Source organism: Mirounga angustirostris, unplaced genomic scaffold (assembly GCF_029215605.1).
Source record: "Mirounga angustirostris isolate CCGP_5_RB_7025 unplaced genomic scaffold, mMirAng1.0.hap1 SCAF_2, whole genome shotgun sequence".
Classification (NCBI taxonomy): domain Eukaryota; kingdom Metazoa; phylum Chordata; class Mammalia; order Carnivora; family Phocidae; genus Mirounga; species Mirounga angustirostris.
The window spans coordinates 23,954,883-23,963,737 of NW_026991710.1; the positions used below are offsets into that span (position 1 = coordinate 23,954,883).

At 41.7% G+C, this 8,855-nt stretch overlaps 1 pseudogene; it reads left to right on the forward strand.

Moving 5' to 3' along the window:
- The first annotated feature begins 1,132 nt into the window (after nt 1–1,132).
- On the forward strand, nt 1,133–3,054 carry LOC123847662 (signal recognition particle receptor subunit alpha-like; annotated as a pseudogene).
- The last annotated feature ends 5,801 nt before the right edge of the window (nt 3,055–8,855 follow it).

Below are 8,855 nucleotides of genomic sequence, written 5' to 3' on the forward strand. Positions count from 1 at the left end.
CAAGTGCTTACCAAAAACCCCTTGGATGTGAATTCCTGATTAAAGCACTTCAAATGTTAACTAACAGCCCTTAGATTGGTACTTAGTTCTAACTTGTGTAGCAATACGTTCTACTAATCCTAACAAAGCATTGTTAAAGTAAGTAATATATTAGACATCATTAATATTTTATATTTTGTTTTGTTTTATGTACTGAATAATGAATTTGGACCTACATAAAGCCTTGCATTTGTTCTTACCCACATAGCCTTTTATAGTACACAGTAAATTTTCTTCGGCAGCCCTTTTCCAACATTTTGAAGAGATGACTTCTAAGCAGATGGACTTGGAATGTAGGATTTTACTTCACTGAATATTTCATAGGTCAGTCTTATGCTGGTTAGTTTTTAATTTTCATTGATGATATCTACTTATCTTCCTCATTGTTTGAACATATTTTAAGTATATAGGAAATATTTGAAGACTTGATGAAATTGCAGTTGATCTGAGTAAACAAGCTATATTCTGTATTAAAAGAAAGAAGGGAAGGAAGGAAGGAAGGAAAGAAAGGAAGGAAGGAAAAAGAAAGGAAGAAAGGAAGGAAGGAAAAGCAAGGAAGGAATAAAGAAAAAGAAAGAAAGAAAGAAAGAAAGAAAGAAAGAGAGAAAGAAAGAAAGAAAGAAAGAAGAAAGAAAGAAAGAAAGAAAAGAAAGAAGAAAGAAAGAAGAAGAAAGAAAGAAAGAAAGAAAGAAAGAAAGAAAGAAGAAAGAAAGAAAGAAGAAAGAAAGAAAGAAAGAAAGAAAGAAAGAAAGAAAGAAAGAAAAGAAAGAAAGAAGAAAGAAAGAAGAAGAAAGAAAGAAAGAAAGAAAAAGAAAGAAAGAAAGAAAGAAAAAGAAAGAAAGAAAGAAAGAAAGAAAAAGAAAGAAAGAAAGAAAGAAAGAAGAAAGAAAGAAAGAAAGAAAAAGAAAGAAAGAAAGAAAGAAAAAGAAAGAAAGAAAGAAAGAGAAAGAAAAGGAAAGAAACTAAAATATGGCGGCTGAGCCAGTTTCTGGGGCCGCTGGTGTGACGTGTCCCGCGCTTGGCTCAGCAGGAAGCGGAGGCGATGGTGGCCTGAGGTTCCCGGCGCCGGCCCGGCTCCTCTCCCACTGCTGGCATGCTCGACTTCTTCAGGATTTTCTCCAAGGGCGGGCTTGTGCTCTGGTGCTTCCAGGTCATGAGCGACTCACGCACCTGGCCCATTAATGTGTTGATTCGTTCTGTGCTGCTGCAGGAAAGGGAAGGTAACAACTCCTTCACCCATGAGCCACTCACACTCAAGTATAAACTAGACAACCAGTTTGAGTTGATGTTCGTGGTTGGTTTTCAGAAGATCCTAACACTGACGTATGTAGACAAATTGATAGATGATGTGCACCAGTTGTTTCGGGACAAGTATCACACAGAGATCCAACAGCAAAGTGCTTTAAGTCTATTGAATGGCACTTTTTATTTCCAAAATTACTTCCTGCGGCTCCTTCCTGAAGCAGAGGAGAGCAGTAAGATCCATGCTCCCACTACCATGGAGAAATTTGAAGATTCTGAAAAGGCCAAGAAACCTGTGAGGTCCATGATTGAGACACGGGGTGAAAAGCCCAAGGAAAAAGCAAAGAACAGCAAAAAAAAGGGGGGGGGGCAAGAAGGAGAGTTCTGATGGCCCTTTGGCTACCAGCAAAGCAGTTCCTGCAGAAAAGTCAGGTCTCCCAGTGGGGCCTGAGAATGAGGTAGAACTTTCTGAAGAGGAGCTCATACGCAGGAAGCCAGAGAAGTTCATTCAGAAGCATGGGAGAGGTCTGGAGAAGTCCAGCGAGTCCATGAAATCAGATGCTCCAAAGGAGAAGGGCAAAAATGCACCCCGAGTATGGGCACTGGGTGGCTGTGCTAACAAGGAAGTCTTGGTTTATGGCACCCCCACCACCAATGGAGCCCCTGAGGTTGCCCCACCTGAGGACATCAACTTGATTCGAACGACTGGGCCTGGAGGGCAGCTTCAGGATCTGGACTGCAGCAGCTCAGATGATGAAGTGGCTGCTCAAAACACCACCAAACCTAGTGCTACCAAGGGAACTCTGGGTGGCATGTTTGGGATGCTGAAAGGCCTTGTGGGGTCCAAGAGCCTGAGTCATGAAGATGTGGAGTTTGTGCTGGATAAGATGCATCATCATCTCATTGCTAAGAGTGTGGAAGCAGACATTGCAGTCCAGCTCTGTGAATCTGAGGCCAACAAGTTGGAAGGGAAGGTGATGGGGACATTCAGCACGGTGACTTCCATGGTAAAGCAAGCCCTACAAGAGTCCCTAGTGCAGACTCTGCAGCCACAGTGTCTTATCGACATGCTCCGGGATATTATGGATGCTCAGCATCATCAGCGTCCTTATGTCGTCACCTTCTGTGGTGTTAATGGAGTGGGGAAGTCTACTAATCTTGCCAAGATTTCCTTCTAGCTGTGCTAGAGAATGGCTTCAGTGTCCCCATTGCTGCCTGTGACACATTTCGTGCAGGGGCTTGGAGCAGCTGTGTGCACACACCCGGTGCCTGAGTGCCCTACACCCCCCGGAGAACCACGGCGGCTGCACTATGGTGCAGTTGTTTGAAAAGGGCTACGGCAAGGACGCTGTGGGCATTGCCATGGAAGCGATTGCCTTTGCACGCAACAAAGGCTTTGATGTGGTGCTGCTGGACACAGCTGGCCGAATGCAAGACAATGCCCTTTTGATGACCGCCCTGGCTAAGCTCATTACTGTCAACACACCCGACTAGCTGCAGTTTGTGGGGGAGTCCTTAGTAGGCAATGAGGCCATGGACTAGCTGGTCAAGTTCAACAGAGCTTTGGCTGACCGTTCTATGGCTCAAACACACCTGCTCATTGATGGCATTACCCTTACCAAATTTGATACCATTGAAGACAAGGTGGGAGCTGCTATTTCTATGACCTATGTCATAAGCAAATCCACCGTCTTTGTGGGCACTGGCCAGACCTACTGTGACCTACGCAGTTTCAATACCAAGGCTGTGGTGGCTGCCCTCATGAAGGCTTAATATGGCTCTTGCCCAAAACCAAAGCCCCTATTCCTGTATCAAGAATGTGTTTTAGGGGCGCCTGGGTGGCTCAGTCGGTGAAGCGTCTCCCTTTGGCTCAGGTCATGATCCCAGGGTCCTGGGATTGAGCCCCGCATCGGGCTCTCTGCTCGGCCGGGAGCCTGCTTCTCCCTCTCCCACTTCCCCTGCTTGTGTTCCCTCTCTAGCTGTCTCTCTCTCTCTGTGTCAAATAAATAAAATAAAATCTTAAAAAAAAAAAAAAAAAGAATGTGCTTTAGAGTATGTGAGCAACTTCTCTTCAGTGTAATACAGAGGCCGAGTGAGGAGAGATCCATGGGCTTGCAGCTCCCCCTGCCCCACTCCCTGGAAGCCCAGCCTCCACCTACAAGGAGGGCCTAATCATGTTACAGTCCACTGCCCATCGCCCCCTTCCCTGACAGTCCTCCCCTTCTACTCAGGCATTCCCTTCACTCCGCCTACACACTCAGTCTCATTATAGCTTTGACCAGTGGTTGGAAGATTCAACACCAGAGCTTTGCTAATTCATATGGTCACAGGGATGTCTGGGCACAATGAGCAGTCAAGAGACTTCCAGAGCCAGCTCTGGCTTCTCCCTTGGATACATAGCTTTCAGGTTCCTGGGGGCTAGGAGGATACCCACCACCCTGTGGCAGTGTATGGCTGCTAATTCTGATGATGACCCCATCCCCACTGTTTCCTCAAAACATCAGCTAGGCTAGAGTGATTTGTTACAAATGAATGAAAGGAGTTCCTGCTTCCCTCAAAAATTAAGGGAGTTGAGGTGCAGTATTGCATTGGGCTTTTCAGCCTTCCAACTCTTCCCTGCTCCCAGAATCCAGATGTAAGCTTTGCATGTTCCCCCTTCCTGAGAGAGAACCCAGAAGGGGTCAGATGGGTATACAAGTTGTCCCTCTCCCCCACCCCACTCTTCACCTGAGGGGATCCTGGCTTTTCCTCATCCTCCTCTCTGAAGTGCCTGGTAGACAATTGCTACGTTGAAGAATACAAACCTCTTGTTAAGACTTGTCCTGTAGCGTGGTATTATAGATGTGCTATTAGTGCAATAAGGTGAAGGCTGTCTTCCCAGAGAAATACATAATTTATAAAAGAAAATAAATTTAATAAGTAAATTGCCAAAAAAAGAAACTGAAATATGGCAGAGATATTAAACAGAATAAATTTGTTTAGCCAATTTTTATTTTATTTATTTATTTTTATTTTTTTAAAGATTTATTTATTTATTTGAGAGAGCGAGAATGAGAGAGAGAGCACATGAGAGGGGGAAGGGTTAGAGGGAGAAGCAGGCTCCTCGCTGAGCAAGGAGCCTGATGCGGGACTCAAACCAGGGACTCCAGGATCATGACCTGAGCCAAAGGCAGTCGCTTAACCAACTGAGCCACCCAGGCACCCAGCCAATTTTTATTTTAAATTACATATAAAATGCTAGAAATGTAAAAATGAGAAGTAAACATCAAAATAGTCAGTTTTCTTCTGAAAGGTCTAAATGTACTCTTTTCCGTAGAGTGCCCGAAAGAACTAAAAAACAACAAAATAAATATGTTTGAGGTGCTGCATCAGCTCTTAAAACAGACAGTGCTGACATTTTGAGGTGAGCAAGGAGAGAAAAAAAAAAAACCTCTTTACTGTTTCTTGTTGTGGTTCTTTATTTGCAACATCATCCACATATCTACCAGTTCTCTTAAGGAAAGCAGACAATGGCAAGCAACATTTGATTTTGAGTGGTTAAAGTATTATGAGGGCAATTTTTGAAAGGAAATATTTGGAAAAATAATTTTCAAAGGCATCAGCAAAGCAAAATTATCAGGGAGGAATTAGCATGTTTTCTTTGTTAAAAAGTTGCTTTCTATTTACTTTACTCTGCTCTTGAAATCTTCATGTTTCATTCTCTTTACAAAGTATTTTTCTAGGCTACTGGTTCAGACAGGTGGTGTAGAACTTTAATCATGGTGCAGTATGCATAATAATGATTTTAGGCATGAGTGGGAATAGGTAGGGATGGACAGGGACAGGATTTCATTTATGCTTACTTATTTTCTCCAGTGCATAAATGTATTAATTGGTTAATAAAATTTATTAATCCTTAATTATTCATCATTTTAGTAATATTTTCAAGTTAAGTAATTGTCTATTGAGAGACCTATTATGACATTTACACACGCACACACTTGTGTGTATTGCTAAAGAAAGACTAGTTTGTAATCGGTACAGTTACATTCTGTAAAAACTAAGAAATATTTCTTTTCTTTTTAGGTTTTATTTACTTATTTGAGAGAGAGAGACAGAGATAGTGAGAGAGAGCACAAGTGGGGAGGAGAGGGAGAAGCAGGCTCCCTGCAGAGCAAGGAGCCCGATGCGGGACTCGATCCCATTTTCTTTTTAAAAAATATTTATTTATTTGAGAGAGAGAGCGAGCAAGAGAGAACATGAGCAAGTGGAGAGGCAGATGGAGAGGGAGAGGAAGACTTCCCCACTGAGCAGGGAGCTCTATGCAGGACTCGATCCCAGGACCCTGAGCAGAAGGCAGATGCTTAACCAACTGAGCTATCCAGGTGCCCCACAAGAAATATTTTCTACTGTATAGTATTTCCTCTAGAGACAGGGGAAGTATAGTTAGTAATAGCTGTTTTGTTTTTACTTCTTATTCCCAAATATCTATATCTTCTAGCAATAGCATCCAAGTTGGAAGGGGGAAGGGGGTAACCTTTCCCAACTCTAGGTCCATGTGTTTTAGGAATGGCTAGACTAACCCTACACCTGTAGTTCTTAAAAACAATGCAAGATCCAAGCCAGCCCAATTTGCATTCCATCCCTGTGTCCACAATTATTAACTCAAGGATGCATAAGTGATGATAGTTGGTTCAAAGAGACAAACTCTCTGAATTCTAGATTTGGTAAGCTGATACGAGGTGGGTCTGGCACATTAGTAGCTATTTTGGCATTGAACAATACGAGAATGTTTGAGAATCAAGCCAATGTAAAGAAATCAGAGTGAGAGCACAGAAAGAATAACAGACAAACACAGGGTCCTAAATAGTTTGAGCACCAAGATCTATCTGTATGAGATATCCATTCCTAGAAATTTCATTTCATCTACATAAAATAATTTTCCTTATTTGATAACATGAATTTAAGGAATTCTGCCGCTTGAAAACAAAGGATCTGGTCCACATAAAGAGAGCTACTCAGATGACTGAGCCTTGATCTCCTGCAAGAACTTGCTCTCATCCTCAGCTTTTACTAACTCAATTCATGTGTTCTTTATCACCCTTAACTTTTGCATTTGAGACATGCTGTGACAACTCTCTTTCTTCTTTTGCATAGTTGTGGAGACTATTTCTTGGGATTCCACAACAATACATTTTGCTTAGATTGCAATGGGATATGTTTGATTCTGCTTTTCTGTCAAACTCTTAAAGTGTAGAATGTTTTATTTCTCTCATCTTTTTAGTATATATTTTTTTCAGTTTGAAAATCCACCTTCGTTTGCTGCATAAAACTCCTCAGAAGTCAGTGTCCATTTTCAAAATTAAATCTGTGCTATAAATTATAAATACTTCAGTTGTAGAGAAAATGCAGTTAAAAGAAGGCAATACTAGACTTTCAGTGTCTTGAGATTGTCAAGAATTCATTCCTTTGGAAAAACTTAAATAAAAAATGTTCTGTCATTAATATTTTTTTTGGTTGTTGTTACTATTCTCTATTTTTCATGTCTTTCCATACGGACATTCAAATTCAAACTGTGTTTGCTCCTATGCTTGAAGAAACAACATCATAAAAAAATAATAGAAAGTATTTCTAATTCTACAAAAAAGACTTTTCTGTTGTTTTTTTTTTTTAAATTTTGCTTTAATACCTTGTCTTTTTCAAAGGGAAATAGTTTAAAAACTGGATGATTTTCTTTGAATGACTCTTTCTAAGAGGATTGGAAAGGGTATATGTGTTTGCCCCTTTAGAGGAGGGAAAAGTGTGCTTGTTTTGTTGTGTTTGTTACTTATTTTGCTTCTGTCTTTTATAATTCACAAATTATCAGCTACTAGGGAAAGATGATGTTAAATAGACAGTTCATTTGAGTTATTGTTTTTGTTTCTCATCACCCACTGAGGAACATAAGCAAAAACACACTTTTGCTTTGAGGGCCTGTGGCTGGAGCAGTGCCAGTGCTTGAAGTGATGAGTGGTTAACATGGACATGCAGCACGCTGTCATCAAAGATGCCTGACTGAAGGGAACAGGGTGACAACTGAGCATCTATGATATCTTGAAGAAAGACCTGCTGGAGATGACTGTGGATTTGCTGTAAGTGCAGGTGAGGATCAGGCATTCTATTGACCCCAACATGAGTGCTGATATGACTATGGACAAGGTGGTGCAGGACAGATTGGTGGACCGAGAACAGCATGAGAAACTGCTCTCAGCAGAAGCGGCTGTGACAGGTTACAAGGCTCTTACTCTGGGCACAGCCTTTCCTTTCTAGGCTCTGAAGAAGGGCCTCATTCCCAGAAACCAAGACCTGCACCTGCTGGAAACCCAGCAGAACACTGGTGCCATGATGGATCCTGCATGCTCTTGAACATCACCTGTGCCAGGGGCTACAGGGAAGAGGAGAGAAGGAATGTTCTGTCAGTGTCCAGGGACAATGCCAAAGAGCACTATGACACCCCCCAGCACTACCACCATCACAGAGAAGCAGGCCATGCACAACCAGCTCCAGGAGTGGTACTGGATTGACAAGCCCACAGGGCTGAGCTGGCTGCCACTCTCAGAAGTCCATCTTGACCCAAAAGGAAGAGCTCTTTGCCAACATCTAAGCATGTGAGTCTTTTAAGAAGGAGCAGGTTGAGGTACTGGTTGGTAGCTTCACTCACTTTATATCTCCATGGTAGAGCTTAACTTTCCTTCTTTTTTTTTTTTTTTAAGATTTTATTTATTTATTTGACAGAGAGAGACACAGCGAGAGAGAAAACACAAGCAGGGGGAGTGGAAGAGGGAGAAGCAGGCTTCCCGCAGAGCAGGGAGCCCAATGCGGGGCTCGATCTCAGGACCCTGAGACCATGACCTGAGCCGAAGGCAGACGCTTAACGACCGAGCCACCCAGGAGCCCCAAGCTTAACTTTCCTTAATAGAACTTATATCCTACTTTTATTACAAACTTACTTGTTTATTTTCTAACACTCTCTTAAACATAAGTTCCTTTATGGTTTACATTTATTGCCTTATTCCTTTCATCTAGAACAGTATCTGGAACATTATTGGGAACCAATAAATATTTGCAAAATGAATAGAAATAAAAATGAAAATAGAAGTGAATTCATCAATAAATATGTGGTGAAATTGGTTTCTACCTGTGATTAATCCTCCTCACTAATGTCTCAATAATATTTATTTTTCAAAAACCAAAGATGTTTTTCTCCATGGAAATCTGTTTTTTGCCTATAAACCATATTATTTACACACTGATTTCATCTGAAGAAATTTCTGAATCATGGATCCCATGCCTTCGAGTGAAAGGCAAAATTCAATTATGTAGCCTCCTCCTTTGTACCTAAAATACAAGCATGTGACAGACCTAGGCTCTGCCAAACAAACAAGCAAAAAACAAAAAAAACACACACACAAAAAAACAGAAACAATCTCATAAATTCAGAGAACAGACTGATGATTGTCAGAGGGGAGAAGGGTGGGAGGGTGGTAAAATGGGTGAAGGGGAGTGGGAGGTACAGGCTTCCCTCATTTTTTTAACTGTATTTACCAATGTCCCAC